A 17,514-nucleotide genomic window follows, 5' to 3' on the forward strand; every position below is an offset into this window, starting at 1 on the left:
AATTTCACTAAAGTTAATATGAAGGACAAAATCCTCAAAGCTCCCAGGAGAAAGAAAACCATTACCTTCAAAGGGAAGAATATTAGAATGACTGCAGATCTATCTGCTGAAACTTTTCAAGCCAGAAGATGGTGGTCACCGACTTTTAATCTCCTAAAGCAAAATAACTTTCAACCCCAGATCTTGTATCCAGCTAAACTGAGTTTCATTTATGATGGAGAAATTAAATACTTTAATGACATTCAGATGCTGAAGAAATTTGCCATAACCAAACCAGCTCTTCAGGATATTCTCAGATCTATCCTCCATAATGACCAACCCAATCCTATACCATAAAAGTAAACTCACTCAGAAACTTCGGATCAAACTCCAATTTCCACACTGGCGAAAGGATTAAAAATGCCCACTGGACTTTAGAAAAACTCGATACCCAAAACTTCACCAGACTTATCAATATTCTCCATTAATGTGAACAGCTTAAACTGTCCTCTAAAGAGGCATAGATTAGCTGATTGGATACAAAAACTCAGGCCAGATATTTGTTGCATACAAGAGTCACATCTTAACTTAAAAGACAAATACAGACTCAGGGTGAAAGGATGGTCGTCCATATTTCAGGCTAATGGTAATCAGAAAAAAGCAGGTGTTGCAATTTTATTTGCAGATACAATAGGCTTTAAACCAACAAAAGTAAGGAAGGACAAGAATGGTCACTTCATATTTGTTAAGGGTAAGACTCAATATGATGAGATCTCAATTATTAATATCTATGCACCCAATCAGAATGCACCTCAATTTATAAGAGAAACTCTAACAGACATCAGCAACTTGATTTCCTCCACTTCCATAATAGTCGGAAATTTCAACACTCCTTTGGCAGTGTTGGATGGATCCTCCGACAAGAAGCTGAGCAAAGAAATCTTAGATTTAAACCTAACCATCCAACGTTTGGATTTAGCAGACATCTACAGAACATTTCATCCCAACAAAACTGAATACACATATTTCTCACCAGCCCATGGAACTTACTCCAAAATCGATCACATCTTAGGTCCCAAGTCTAACCTCAGTAAATTTAAAGGAATAGAAATTATTCCATGCATCTTCTCGGACCACCATGGAATAAACTGGAGCTGAGTAACAACAGGAATCTGCATACTCATACAAAAACATGGAAGTTAAATAACCTTATGCTGAATAATAGCTGGGTCAGAGATGAGATTAAGAAAGAAATTGCCAATTTTTTGGAACAAAACAACAATGAAGACACGAACTATCAGACCCTCTGGGACACCGCAAAGGCAGTTCTAAGAGGGAAATTTATAGCACTGCAAGCCTTCTTCAAAAGAATGGAAAGAGAGGATGTTAACAACTTAATGGGACATCTCAAGCAACTGGAAAAGGAAGAATATTCCAACCACAAACCCAGTAGAAGAAAAGAAATAACCAAAATTAGAGCAGAATTAAATGAAATTGAAAACAAAAAACAATACAACAGATCAATAAATCAAAAAGCTGGTTTTTCGAAAAGGTCAATAAAATAGATGAACCTTTGGCCAACCTAATCAGGAAAAAAAGATTAAAATCTCTAATCTCATCAATCAGAAACAACAAAGATGAAATAACAACAGACTCCTCAGAAATCCAAAAAATCCTTAATGAATATACAAGAAACTTTATTCTCAGAAATATGAAAATCTGAAGGAAATTGACCAATACTTGGAAGCATGTCACCTTCCAAAACTTAGCCAGAATCAAGTGGAAATGTTGAACAGGCCCATATCAAGTTCAGAAATAGCATCAACTATACAAAACCTCCCTAAAAAGAAAAGCCCGGGACCAGATGGTTTCACGTCAGAATTCTACCAAACCTTTAAAGAGGAATTAGTACCTATATTACTCAACCTGTTCCAAAAGGTAGAAAAAGAAGGAAGACTACCCAACACGTTCTATGAAGCAAACTTCACCCTGATCCCCAAACCAGGAAATGACCCAACAAGAAAAGAAAATTATAGACCGATATCATTAATGAATATAGATGCAAAAATATTCAACAAGATCCTAACAAACAGAATCCAGCAACACATCAAAAAAATTATACCTAATGACCAAGTCGGTTTTATCCCAGGATCTCAAGGCTGGTTCAATATACGAAAATCTATAAATGTAATTCAGCACATAAACAAATTAAAAAATGAAGACCATATGATTCTCTCAATCGATGCAGAAAAAGCTTTTGATAATATCCAGCATCCATTCATGATCAGAACACTTAAGAAAATCAGTATAGAAGGGACATTTCTTAAACTGATAGAGACCATCTACAGCAAACCCACAGCCAATATCATATTGAATGGAGTTAAATTGGAATCATTTCCACTCAGATCAGGAACCAGACAAGGCTGCCCATTGTCTCCATTGCTTTTTAACATTGTAATGGAAGTTTTAGCCACTGCAATTAGGGAAGAAAAGGCGATCAAGGGTATCTATATAGGGTCAGAAGAGATCGAACTTTCGCTCTTCGCAGATGATATGAAAGTATATCTGGAAAACACCAGGGACTCTACTACAAAACTCTTAGAAGTGATCAAGGAATACAGCAGCGTCTCAGGTTACAAAATCAACATTCATAAATCGGTAGCCTTTATATATACCAACAACAGTCAAGTTGAAAAACAGTTAAGGACTCTATCCCATTCACAGTAGTGCCAAAGAAGATGAAATATTTGGGAATTTATCTAACAAAGGATGTGAAAGATCTCTATAAAGAGAACTATGAAACTCTAAGAAAAGAAATAGCTGAAAATATTAACAAAAGAAAAACATACCATGCTCATGGCTGGGAAGAATCAACATTGTTAAAATGTCTATACTACCCAAAGCAATATATAATTTCAATGCAATCCCTATTAAAGCTCCACTGTCATACTTTAAAGATCTTGAAAAAACAATACTTCGTTTTATATGGAATGAGAAAAAACCTCGAATAGCCAAGACATTACTCAGAAATGAAAACAAAGCAGGAGGAATCATGCTACCGGACCTCAGACTATACTATAAATCGATAGTGATCAAAACAGCATGGTACTGGCACAAAAACAGAGTGGTAGATGTCTGGAACAGAATAGAGAATGAAGAGATGAACCCAGCTACTTACCGTTATTTAATCTTTGACAAGCCAATTAAAAACATTCAGTGGGGAAAAGATTCCCTATTTAACAAATGGTGCTGAGTGAACTGGCTGGCAACCTGTAAAAGACTGAAACTGGACCCACACCTTTCACCATTAACTAAGATAGACTCTCACTGGATCAAAGATTTAAACTTAAGACATGAAACTATAAAAATACTAGAGGAGAGTGCAGGGAAAACCCTTGAAGAAATCGGGCTGGGCGAGTATTTTATGAGGAGGACCCCCTGGGCAATTGAAGCAGCTTCAAAAATACACTACTGGGACTTGATCAAACTAAAAAGCTTCTGCACAGCCAAGAACACAGTAAGTAAAGCAAGCAAACAGCCCTCAGAATGGGAAAAGATATTTGCAGATTATGTCTCTGACAAAGGTTTAATAACCAGAATCCACAGAGAACTCAAACACATTAGCAAGAATAGAACAAGGGATCCCATCGCAGGCTGGGCAAGGGATTTGAAGAGAAACTTCTCTGAAGAAGACAGGCGCGCAGCCTTCAGACATATGAAAAAATGCTCATCATCTTTAATCATCATAGAAATGCAAATCAAAACTACTTTGAGATACCATCTAACTCCAGTGAGACTAACCTACATCACAAAATCCCAAGACTTGAGATGTTGGCATGGATGTGGAGAAAAGGGAACACTTTTGCACTGCTGGTGGGAATGCAAATTAATACATTCCTTTTGGAAAGACATATGGAGAACACTTAGAGATCTAAAACTAGATCTGCCATTCAATCTTGTAATCCCTCTACTGGGCATATACCCAGAAGACCAAAAAGCACATCATAACAAAGATATTTGTACCAGAATGTTTATTGCAGCTCAATTCATAATTGCTAAGTCATGGAAGAAGCCCAAGTGCCCATCAATCCACAAGTGGATTAATAAATTGTGGCACATGTACACCATGGAATATTATGCTGCCTTAAAGAAAGATGGAGACTTTACCTCTTTCATGTTTACATGGATGGAGCTGGAACATAGTCTTCTTAGTAAAGTATCTCAAGAATGGAAGAAAAAGTACCCAATGTACTCAGACCTACTATGAAACTAATTTAGGGTTTTCACATGAAAGCTATAACCCAGTTACAACCTAAGAATAGGGGGAAGGGGGAAAGGGAGGGGAGGGAGGGGGGAGGTGGGTAGAGGGAAGGTGATTGGTGGGATTACACCAGCAGTGCATCTTAGAAGGGTATATGTGAAACTTGGTAAACAGTCTGTGAAGCTAGTGAATGATGCCCCATGATCATATCAATAAATAAATAAAAAATAAAAAAATTAATATTTATGCACCCAAGTTAAATGCTCCAGATTCTTGAAACGGACCTTTATCAGTCTGAGCAATATGATATACTACAACACCATAATAACAGGGGACTTTAACACTCCTCTTACAGAGCTGAACAGATCCTCTAAACAGAAATTAAATGAAGATATAAGGGACATAAATGAGACCCTAGAACAACTGTGCTTGATAGATGTATATAGAACACTTCATCCCAAAGATAATGAATATACATTCTTCTCATTGGCCCATGGAACATTCTTCAAAATTGATCATATCCCAGGACACAAAACAAACCTCAACAGACTCAAAAAAAATTGAAATTTTACCTTCTCAGCCCACAAGGCACTAAAGGTGGAACTCAACTCCAACAAAAATGCTCAACCCCACACAAAGGCATGGAAATTAAACAACCTTGTGCTGAATGACAGTTAGTGCAGAAAGAAATAAAAGAGGAAATCATTAACTTCCATGATCATAACAATAATGAAGACACAAACTACCATAACCTGTGGGATACAGCAAAAGCAGTCCTGAGAGGAAAATTTATTGCATTAGATGCCTACATTTGAAAAACAAAAAGAGAGCTCATCAACAAACTCACAAGCTATCTTATGGAACTGGAGGAAAAAAGGACAATCTAAGCAGAAACCCAGCAGAAGAAAAGAAATATCCAAAATTGAATCAGAGATCAATGAAATTGAAAACAAAAGAATCATTCAGAAAATTAATGAAATAAAGAGCTGGGTTTTTTAAAAAATAAATAAAATAGACAAACCTTTGGCCAGACTAACTAGAAAAAGAAAAGTAAAATCTCTAGTAACCTCAATCAGAAACGATAAATGGGGAAATAACAACCGATGCCACAGAGATACAAGAGATCATCTCTGAATATTACCAGAAACTCTATGCCCAGAAATTTGACAATGTGAAGGAAATGAATCAATATTTGGAATCACACCCTAGACTTAGGCAGGAAGAAATAGAGCTCCTGAACAGACCAATTTCAAGCACTGAGATTAAAGAAACAATTTAAAATCTTCCAAAAAAAAAAAAAAATGCCCTGGTCCAGATGGCTTCAAACCAGAATTCTATCAAACCTTCAAGGAAGAGCTTGATAGAGGAAGAGTCTCTCCCTAGACTTAGGCAGGAAGAAATAGAGCTCCTGAACAGACCAATTTCAAGCACTGAGATTAAAGAAACAATTAAAAAGCTTCCAAAAAAAAAAAAAAAGTGCCCTGGTCCAGATGGCTTCACACCAGAATTCTATCAAACCTTCAAGGAAGAGCTTATTCCTGTACTGCAGAAATTATTCCAAAAAATTGAGGAGGAAGTAATCTTTCCCAACACGTTCTAAGGTTTGTCTATGAAGCAAACATCACCCTGATACCAAACCAGGAAAAGACCCAACTAAAAAGGAGAATTTCAGACCAATTTCACTAATGAATATAGATGCAAAAATTCTTAACAAAATCCTAGCCCATAGATTACAGCTTATCATCAAAAAAGTCATACATCATGATCAAGTAGGTTTCATCCCAGGGATGCAAGGCTGGTTTAACATACACAAGTCCATAAACATTATTCACTGTATCAACAGAAGCAAAACCAAAAACCATATGATCCTCTCAATAAATGCAGAAAAGGCATTCGATAAAATCCAGCATCCTTTTCTAATTAGCACATTGAAGAGTATAGGCATAGGTGGCACATTCCTTAAACTGATGGAAGCTATCGGTGACAAACCCACAGCTAATATTTTACTGAATGGAGTAAAACTGAAAGCTTTTCCTCTTAGAACTGGAACCAGACAAGGTTCTCCTCTGTCACCTTTACTATTCAACATAGTGCTGGAAGTTCTAGCCAATACAATTAGGCAAGACAAGGAAATAAAGGGAATCCAAATGGGAGCAGAGGAGGTCAAACTCTCCCTCTTTGCTGATGATATGATCTTATACTTAGAGAACCCCAAAGACTCAACCACAAGACTCCTGGAAGTCATCAAAAAATACAGTAATGTCTCAAGATATAAAATCAATGTCCACAAGTCAATAGCCTATGTATAAGCCACTAACAGCCAAGAAGAGAGGCTAATTAAGGACACAACTCCCTTCACCATAGCTTCAAAGAAAATGAAATACCTAGAAATATACCTAACAAAAGAGGTGAAGGACCTCTATAAAGAAAATTATGAAACCCTAAGAAAGGATATAGCAGAGGACTTTAACAAATGAAAGAACATACCATGCTCATGGCTGGGAAGAATCAACACTGTTAAAATGTCTATACTTCCCAAGCCATCTACTGATTCAATGCTATCCCTAAAAAATACCAACACTGTACTTTCAAGACTTGGAAAAAATGATTCTTTGTTTTGTATGGAACCAGAAAAACCCCATATAGCTAAGGCAGTTCTTAGTAACAAAAACAAAGCCGGGGGCATCAGCATGCCAGATTTTAGGCTGTACTACAAAGCCATAGTGGTCAAGACAGCATGGTACTGGCACAAAAATAGAAACATAGACATTTGGAATTGAATAGAAAACCAAGAAATGAAACTAACATCTTACAACCACCTAATCTTCAATAAACCAAACAAGAACATACCTTGGGGGAAAGAATCCCTATTCAATAAAGGGTGCTGGGAGAACTGGATATCCACATGTAAAAGACTGAAACTGGACCCACACCTTTCTCCACTCACAAAAATTGATTCAAGATGGATAAAGGACTTAAATTTAAGGCATGAAATGATAAAAATCCTCAATGAAAGCATAGGAAAATACTGGAAGATATCGGCCTAGGGAAAGACTTTATGAAGAAGACTTCCATGGCGATTGCAACAACAAAAATAAACAAATGGGACTTAATTAAACTGAAAAGCTTCTGTACAGCTAAGGAGACAACAACCAAAGCAAATAGACAACCTACACAACGGGAAGGGATATTTGCATATTTTGAATCAGACAAAAGCTTGATAACTAGGATCTATAGAGAACTCAAATTAATCCACATTAAAAAAGCCAACAATCCCATATATCAATGGGCAAGAGACATGAATAGAACCTTCTCTAAAGAAGACAGACGAATGGCTAGCAAACATGAAAAAATGCTCATTGTCCCTAATTATTAGAGAAATGCAAATCAAAACCACCCTGAGATATCATCTAAGCCCAGTGAGAATAGCCCACATCACAAAATCTCAAAACTGCAGATGCTGGCATGGATATGAAGAGAAAGGAACACTTTGACACTGCTGGTGGGACTGCAAACTAAATACAACCATTTTGGAAGGAAGTATGGAGAAATGGTGGTCAACCCTTTTGGAAATCCTAAATTTTGAACAAAGTATAGTTTTCCCATGATTTACCCAGTATTTTTATTCCTGGAAAATTCAGCATAGGTAAAAATCATGCAAAAAATGCTGAGTTCGTTTGTAAAACAGTTAGGTTCCAAACTCAGACCATCATAAACAGGTCTGTTACCTGCATGAGTAGCTGGTTGAACTTCACAAAGTCCTGCAGAACATGAAACGTTCTCCATCAGGCAGGACTGTCCCAGCATCTCAGCCTCTGTTCACTAAATGGAAATAGCATTCCTATCATTGCATCCACAAAGCACCCTACTATGGGTGTCTAACATGCAGCCCTCAGGCCACAAGCTGATTTTTTTAAGGACTGCTTTGCTTATCTGTGGTGTCCAGTATCAAAAAAAAGTATGCACAGACTTTTTTTTGCTAATCAGCTTTAATTAGCGTTTGTGTATTTAATATGTGGCTCAAGACAACTCTTCTTCCAATGTGCAACAGAAAAGAAAAAATGTTGGAAACCCCTGCCAGATATCATTCAAAGTATTCCTTAGACAGCAGTATCCCTTCCATAGGGACATTGGGCTAGTAAGGTGGACCCCAGGGTGTGTAGGTGCTGTAAGCATGGGGTACCTGAAGAACTCGGGGTGACGAGACAGAATAACATGGGGCTTGAAGAAGACAGAGATCATTACAAGCAGACAAGACTTGATGGAGGCCAATTTTCCAGTCAGAATGAAGGGAAGAAAAAGGGGTGCCAAGTAGAAGGGATAGCATGAACAAAGCTTGGAGGTGAATGACAATCATGTAGCATGTGAGGAAACAAAGAGCTGGAGAGCAAAGGCCTGGGTGGGAAGAGGCTGGAGAAATGTGGAGCCATACCCAGCTCCCCACTCCTCAGGAAGTCTATCACACCTATCACAGTGGGCCACTTGGAGTGTCTGGGGCACCATCTGCCTGAGTCCACAGGTCAAGTTCAGTGAATACTATATAAACAGTGATAAAGCCTCCCTCAAAACAGGTAAAGATGTCCACCAGCCCCTTCCTGGAGCAGCCGAGCTCCAGGCTGCAAGGTTAACTGAGTGAACATCTGAGAGACTACCTCAAAGAAACTCACTGCCACTTTAAAAAGGATAATCACCCATTCTCAAGGAAGGTGCCAGGGCAACAGTGGGAGGTCCACAGGGAAACTTGGGTCCCCATCCTCATTCTTTTGAAATTCTCTACATGTGTGAACTTGAACTTCCATTTCCTCACCTGTAAAATGGACTTAACACTCTGCAGAAATATTCTGAAGAGTCTGTGATTAATACAAGTAACACCTTCTGACATCCTTAAAATGCTTAAACGCAGAAGCCAAATAACCTGCTGAATCCCCTGATCTCCTGGGTTAATCAGAAAGATGCAGGGAAATGAATGACATCAGAATCTTCTCAACACAGACTTCCAAACAATTCTCCAAACACAGTAATGAATATCTAATCATTCAGACTCTGTTTTTGAGGAACCTATGGTCACCTGGAAGAGCCTCCAAAGATAATTCTGGAAGGGAGTTAGGATGGATTCTTTAGAGGCATTGATGCTGCACTCAATGGTGGAGCCTGGGAAGGATTCCCAAATAGATTATTTGGTTCCTTTTGTGTAAATTATGATGCTAGGGACTCTCTACAGCTTCAGGAACCCCAGATCACTGGGTTCTCCCAGAGGCCTTCTGGAACCACCTTTCTGTATGATTAAGAGCTCGTCTCATCCAGGATGAAAGCAACCTGCTCTTCAAAGTATGAAGATCTAAGGCATTTGGGGGGCTATTTTCACCCCTACAGACACACTCTGATACTGAAAGGTTAAGAAGGACCATGAAGATTATTTCACAGTTAAAGAAGTGGAAAGTGGATGCTTAGAGAGAGATAATGACTTGCCCAAGGTCACAGTGAGCAAGTTGAGATTGGAAACCCAAGCCCAGGATTATCACTTAGATCTGAGGCCACATGTAAATATGCATATGAAAGTCCTCCTATCTCCAGGGCGGTGACCTGTCTTTAGGAGAGAGGTCACCTCTCTTTTAGTAAATCACTCCTTTATAGTAATCACTATAAAATATTGATAAGGCCAAGCCCAGGATTATCACTTACACCTGAGGCCACATGTAAATATGTACATTCATCAGGTCAATGTTCTAGGCTGTGCTAAAGCACACCAGCCAAGCCACATGTAGCTTCTGAGCACCTGAAAGTCTGATTAGTTCAAAGTGAGACATGTGCTTAGTGTGACACGCACACCAAATTCAAAAGACTTAGTCTGAACAAAAGAATACAACATGGCTCCTTATTAATATTTTATAGTGATTACTCATTCAAATGATAATGTTTTGGACATTCTGGTTAAATAAAACTATCATTAAAATTAATTTCACCTTTTCTTTTTACTTTTTAATATGGGGCTATTGAAAAGTCTAAGAGCTTCTTTAAGCCTTGAGAACAGAGGACAGAAAAGACAAAAATCTGTGCCCTCCAGAGTTTACCCTCTGGGGGAGGAGACAGGCAATAAATAAAGAAAGGAAATATACACGGTATGTCAGGTAGTGATAAGTAGATAGAAAAATGAAGCAGGAAAGGGCCATGGAGAACAGGGAAGAAGGGCTGTCATTTAAAATACAGTGGCCAAAAAAGGCTTATCATTGGACATCAAGAAAATGCAAATCAAAACCATAAGGAGATACCATTTCATCCCCTCTAAGATTATGGCAATCAGAAAGTCAGATAACAAATATTGGAGAAGATGTGGATAATTGGAACCCTCATTCACTGCTGGGAGGAATATAAAATGGTGCAGCCACTTTGGAAAACAGCTCGGCATTTCCACAAAAGGTTAAACACAGAGTTAACAGATGATCCAGCAATTCCCTCTGGAAATAAAAACATAAATCCATCAAAAACTTGTATATGGGCTGGGTACAGTGGCTCACTCCTGTAATCCCAGCGCTCTGGGAGGCTGAGGCAGGTGGATTCCTTGAGCTCAGGAGTTGCAAACAAAGCCTGAGTGAAAGTGAGACCCCCGTCTCTACTAAAAACAGAAAAACTAGCCAGGCTTTGTGGTGGGCACCTGTAGTCCCAACTACTTGAGAAGATGAGGCAGGAGGATCACTTGAGCCCAGGAATTTGAGATTACTGTGAGCTTTGATGACACCATAGCACTCTAGCACGGGGCAACAGAGTTCTGTCTCAAAAAAGAAAAAAGAATAAAAAAGGCAAATAATATCTTGGTATTATTATGAAAATAGCGTTGACCTCGCACACCCTCAGAAAATATCCCAGGGTCATGAGGAAACCCAAGACCACAGTTCAAGAACTGCTGCTCCAGAAGCAGTAGGGACTTTATCCAGAAGCCCATTCTCCAGAGACTCCTCCACAAGGACTTAAATTGTTCCAATGCCATTCCAGCAGTGAGGGTCTGTTCAATAGCAAAACGGACGGCTGAAATAATTGTTCAGTAGTCAAATACATGGTGCTCCAGACATGTAAAGTGCTGTCCAAGTGCCCTTGCACAGATGGGGCATAAAAGGCTAGTAAGTGCCAGTGGGTAGCAGGGCTTAGAAGTCCATGTGGTTTCAGGTTTCAGCTGCTGAGGAAAGATGCAGTGGCCTGATTCCAAATAGAAGGCTGTCCAAATATTGTTCCTCAAATAGTGTTTTCATCTGCCTTAGATTTAATCTTTCAAGAAGGAGGCTTATTGAAACAGCCAAAAGGACAAAGTTCCAGGCCTTTCTTGATGTCACAGAGCTGGTCCGATGACTGCTGAGGACCTACATGCTAATAAATGAGAGTACAGTGTATGGAATTCTGTCTGAGACTTTGCTTGCATTGCCTCAGCCCCCCTTATAGCGAGGTGTAAGGCAGGAAACCCGCAATCCTTATCTACCTGGAGCCCATTGCAGCAAAAGGAACCCAGTTGTATATGCATTGACTTAGGGCATCTCCTGAGGACACTGTTAATCCAGGAGAGGTGGCGGAGTACACCACAGTGATAGCAGAAGAGCCATGAAATGGTTGGCTTCTAGATATGACAGGCAGTGCTAACAGATCAGGCATGAGATGTAGGATAAGAGGGGAATCTGGGATATTTCCAAGGACGTTAAAAACACCTGAAGGGGTGGATGGGGTCGGTAGCAAGAGAAGCAGGCTTGTGGGAGAGATTGATCCTTCCTTCCTCAACAACAGAACAGTCACCATCAGCTTGGGGTTCCATTTGTGCTAATCTGAGAACTTCTCATAGCCAGAGTGGCTTCTAGAGGAGGCTTTAGAACAGGCCAGTAGGTGTCATTCAGGGAGTACATGGTTTCACTTTATTTGCTGTGCAGTAAAGGGATGGTCACTTGGTATTCCAGCAGAAAACTCTTTTCCAAGTTTTCTAGTTGATTCAATATATGAACAGGTCCAGGAAAGTGTATTCGTTTATAGCATGCTGATTTTATTTATTTATTTATTTTTTGAGAAAGAGTCTCACTTTGTTGTCCTTGGTAGAGTACTGTGGCATCACACCTCACATCAACCTCAAACTCTTGGGCTTAAGCAATTCTCTTGCCTTCAGCCTCCCTGGTAGCTGGGATTACCGTGGCCCACTGCAATGCCCAGCTATTTTTAGAGATGAGGTCTTGCTCTTGCTAAGGCTGGTCTCAAACTCATGATCTCAGGCAATCCACCCACCTCGTCCTCCCAGATTGCTAGAATTACAGGCATGAGCAACCTCACCTGGCCAGCATGCTAATTTTAGATTGACTAAGACCCTATCCTAGACCCTGGGAATAGAGACCAAAAATGTGGTCTCAGTCCTCTTGTTTTTTAGTGTTTGAGAGGGAAAAATAATTCCCCCATCACACAAAAAGGAGATAGTCCTAGGCCATGTATTCATTCATCCAGCAAATAATCATTGAAGACTTACTATGTGCAAAATTCGGGAGATACAAGACAAGCTGTTCTGTGCTAGGACAGAGGTCAGGTTAAATAAGGAGCTGCAAGGCATGTGCTCACAGACTATGAATAGCAACCCTGTAGGGGAAAGGCCAAGGTAACAATGCACTGTGATGAAGACAAGACTTCAGGAGAAATGAGATTTGAACTTGAAGACAAGACTTCAGGGCAAAATGAAGTTTGAATAGCTTATAAGACAGAGAAGACCCCACAAGCCAGGGTAGCAGGCAGGCCATGCTGAGAGGGGCCCTGAAGCTGATGGTTAGAGGTGGCACAGTAAGGGACTGGGGAGTACTGGAGGAGGTGACTTACCCAGCCCCTGGCTGCTCTGCTGGCAGGCAGATTTGCTCATTTCCTTTAGGAGATGTCCCCACCCAGGCTCCAGGCCCAGGGTTCTCCATCTGTACCATTAAGATTCACTTGGGGCCGGTGCGGTGGCTACGCCTGTAATCCTAGCACTCTGGGAAGCTGAGTGGGTGGATTGCTGGAGCTCACGAGCTCAAGACCAGCCTGAGCAAGAGCAAGACCCCCGTCTCTAAAAATAGCCAGGAGTTGTGGTGAGCACCCATAGTCCCAGCTACTCAGGAGGCTGAGGCAAGAGGATCACTTGAGCCCAAGAGTTTGAGGTTGCTGTGAGCTATGACACCATGGCACTCTACCGAGGATGACAAAGTTAGACTCTGTCTCAAAAAAAAAAAAGATCCACTTGGATTCCAAGTGTCAGGTAAATAACTTGCAATCAGTGACATTTCATCACAAAGACCAGCAGCTGGATAAGTTGGAAGGATTGTGGAAAGAAGGAAAGAAATTAATATTGTGTTTACTGAAACCCTTTTCCTGTCAAATTCACTACTGGGGCACTTGGTAGCACTTACTCCTGTTTTCCTCCCAAATCTTAAAATAACCTTCATCATCTGAGTCAAAAACAAACAAAAAAAGCAAACATGTAATGAACACCAGCAGTACCATGGCCCGGCTGCCATTCCCTGTTATGTCATTTACAAAACTGCAATAGCCTAGGGGTCCACCCCTTTTAACAAAGGTAATCCCACATCCACATTGCCCTTACCCTAGACAATGCGATCAGGTGATCAAGAGAGAGAGAGCCATTTCCCACCATTCCCACTCTGTTAAGAAAAAAAAAAAAAAAAGAGGAGAGAGAGTCCGAGCCCAGGTTTAAATCCAGCCATCAGCCGTGTGACCTTGGACAAGTCACCTTCTCTGAGACTATTTCTTCACCTGTGAAATGGGATAATAATGTTAATCTCTACAAACGTAGGAGGTGTTTGTGGAATAATCACATTCAGTAAATACAAAGCTTCTAATACAATCATGACACTAGACAGGTAATCAGTAACGCTTCTCTCTTCTCCCTCTGTCCACTGTCCCTACACACACATGCACACACACACATTATCTTCCTCAGGGACTATGCCAAACATTTGGGAGCTGCTAAAGCACAGGATGTGGAATGAGAGAATGAGGTTAGAGCTTTGCTTTGACACTTCTCCAGCCATCATGCAAGTCACTTTCTGAGCTCAGGGTTTCTCATCTGTAACACAGAAATCGTATACCTGGCCCCTCTCCACAGCACTGAGGGACAGAACTTCAATGAGGGCAGTGACAATAGTGATTAGGAAGGATTTTTTTCTTCTTTTTTTTTTTTATTAAATCACAACTGCGTATATTAATGCATTTATGGGGTACGATGTATAGATTTAATATACAATGTGGAATGCTTACATCTAACTGATTAACATAACCATCACCTCCCTTACTTATTTGTTATGGAAAGACATCTATACTCTATTCTTAATAGTTTTGAAATGTGCCATTGCATTGTGCACATTACATAAGGTCTCAACAAATAATCTCCCCCCTCCCATCCCTTCTACCTTCTCTTCTCTCCTTCTTTCTGGATTATAATTATGTTTTACCATTTGTATGAATGTGTAGGTGATTATATATAGGTTTCATAGTAGTATTGAGTACATTGGATACTTTTCCTTCCGTTCTTGAGATACTTTAGTAAGAAGAATATGTTCCAGCTCCATCCAGGTAAACATAAAAGACGTGAAGTCACCATCTTTTTATGGTTGCATAGTATTCCATGGTATACATATACCACAATTTGTCAATCCACTCATGAGTCGATGGCCACTTGGGCTGCTTCCATGACTTGGCAATTATGAATTGGGCTGCAATAAACATTCTGATACAAATGTCTTTGTTGTAAAATAGTTTTTGGTCATCTGGGTATATACAGGAATTGTAGGATGCAACAGTAGGTCTACTTTTAGTTCTTTGAATATTGTCCAAACGTCTTTCCAAAAAGGCCGTATTAGCTTGCATTCCCACCAGCAGTATAGAAGTGTTCCCTTCTCTCTGCACCCATGCCAACATCTGTACTTTTGGGATTTTTATACCCCAAAACTAAAGGAAGGACTTTTCAAGCAAATGTTCTAGTCAGGCAGGTTGTCTCATTAATCTCCTGGGAGAGGAAAGGGCTCCCAGGACTGAAAGCACATTCCTCTTCAAAGAGGTCTGGCTTTTTTACCTAGAATACCCCCTATGCAAATAAGCAGTGTGTTAGTAATTACACAAGAATGTACCAGAGCAGGATCTGAATACACGGACTTCTGGCCTCTCTGTGGGTGATGTAGAACCAACCTACCATGGGAAGAAGGAAAACGTCTGTAATAGTGGTTATGTGGTTTGGAAAAGGCTTCCGTTTCCCCAACTCTAACACTGGAGAAAGGAAAAGTGCCAATTAAAACCTTTAAAGGTGCCTATCTCTGCTCTAAAATTTTTCATTCTCTGAATTTCTGAAGACATATCCTGACCTCTCCCCTCTCCCTCTCCCCTCCCTTCTTCCCCCTCACTCCATCTTGAATTGAATTGAGTTTTTCTCTTGTGTGGGCATGTATCAGATTGTCTACTGGCTTCATATTAATATGGAGTACATTGGATACACGCCTTTCCATTCTTTTTTTTTTTTAAGCTTTCATACATATTTTAATAATTATTGCCTTTTTTTTTTTTTTGTAGAGACAGAGTCTCACTCCATGGCCCTCGGTAGAGTGCTGTGGCCTCACACAGCTCACAGCAACCTCCAACTCCTGGGCTTAAGTGATTCTCCTGCCTCACCCTCCCGAGTAGCTGGGACTACAGGCACCCACCATAACGCCTGGCCATCTTTTGGTTGCAGTTTGGCCGGGGCCGGGTTTGAACCTGCCACCCTCAGCATATGGGGCCAGCGCCCTACCGACTGAGCCACAGGCGCCGCCCAAAAATTATTGCCTTTCCATTCTTGTGATACTTTACTCAGAAGAATGTGTTTCAACTCCATCCAGGTTAATACACAAGATGTAAGGTCTTCATCTTTTTCTATGGCTGCATAGTACTCTATGGTATACATATACCACAGTTATTGATGTATTCCTAGGATAATGGGCATTTAGGTTGTTTCCATATCTTGGCAATTGTAAATTGAGCTGCAATAAACAATTTTGTGCAAATTTCCTTAATTGTCCAAAATATTCCTCCTAGGCTCGGTGCCTATGGCTCAAGCGGCTAAGGCGCCAGCCACATACACCTGAGCTAGCAGGTTCGAATCCAGCTGGGGCCCGCCAAACAACAATGAGGGCTGCAACCAAAAAATAGCCCAGCCTTGTGGCAGGCGCCTGTAGTTCCAGCTACTTGGGAGGCTGAGGCAGGAGAATCGCTTGAATCCAGGAGTTGGAGGTTGCTGTGAGTTGTGATGCCACGGCACTCTACCCAGGGTGACAGCTTGAGGCTCTGTCTCAAAAAAAAAAAAAAATATATATATCTATATATATATATATATATATATATACATATTCCTTCTATTTCTTTTTTTGGTGGTTTTTGGCCAGGGCTAGGTTTGAACCCACCACCTTCGGCATATGAGACCGGTGCCCTCCTCCTTGAGCCACAGGCACTGCCCTTCCTTCTATTTCTTAAAAACAGATGATGAAATTCCCTCGTGAGAGCTACCAGCCCTATCCCAGGAGAAAAGAAATATTCTTACCATCATGGACAAGAAGCTGAGACCCAGAGAACTCTATGCGAACGGACCTTGTTACAATAATTCTTACCTCCCTTTAGCCTCCCCATATAGTATTTTAGTTACTTTTCCACAAGTGCATCTCTCTGTTCAACCTAGTATGAAGTATTTAGGTTTTACCAGATCTTTGGGTCGTCATTTCCTCACAAGAGCTTTCATGTCATGTGAAACTTGTATTAAACAAATCTGTATGCTATTCTGTTAATCTATTTTGTGCCAAATTAATCCTTAGGCCCAGCCAGAGACCTTCAGAAGGAAAGGTAAAGTGTTGCCTCCCTTACAATGGTATTTGCTTAAAAGCCCCAGAAAACGTCCCGGTTTTTGTCACTTCTCCATTGTCAAGTCCTTTAAATGTTCTCAAAACTTACTTGTCTGTAATCAAGAACTCAAAGAAACCCAACCAAATCCCGTCCCACTCCCTAAGGAACCCAGAGTCCTGAGATGCCCTGCCCAGGAGGCGGTCAAAGGACAGACAGGCTTCGCCGGGGCTGCCAGGGAAGGCCTTGGAGGTCAGCTAGAGACGCAGCCAGGAGAGGCTGCTCAAGGTGGCGACGCAAGACGTTGGCAGAGCTGGGGCCTAGCCAGATGCCTGCAATCACAGTCCAGGGTCTCCCGCCCCGGAGCAAGGGGCGCCATGATCACGTTACTTGCCCACCGCAGCCCTGGAAGG

At 40.7% G+C, this 17,514-nt stretch overlaps 1 protein-coding gene across 1 annotated transcript in view; it reads right to left on the reverse strand.

The window, feature by feature from the left end:
• IDH3A (isocitrate dehydrogenase (NAD(+)) 3 catalytic subunit alpha) overlaps positions 1-17,514 on the reverse strand; it is a 59,376-nt gene that overhangs the window by 41,171 nt on the left and 691 nt on the right. The gene's annotated exons all lie outside the window — the stretch shown is intronic.

This window comes from Nycticebus coucang, chromosome 6, assembly GCF_027406575.1.
Source record: "Nycticebus coucang isolate mNycCou1 chromosome 6, mNycCou1.pri, whole genome shotgun sequence".
Classification (NCBI taxonomy): domain Eukaryota; kingdom Metazoa; phylum Chordata; class Mammalia; order Primates; family Lorisidae; genus Nycticebus; species Nycticebus coucang.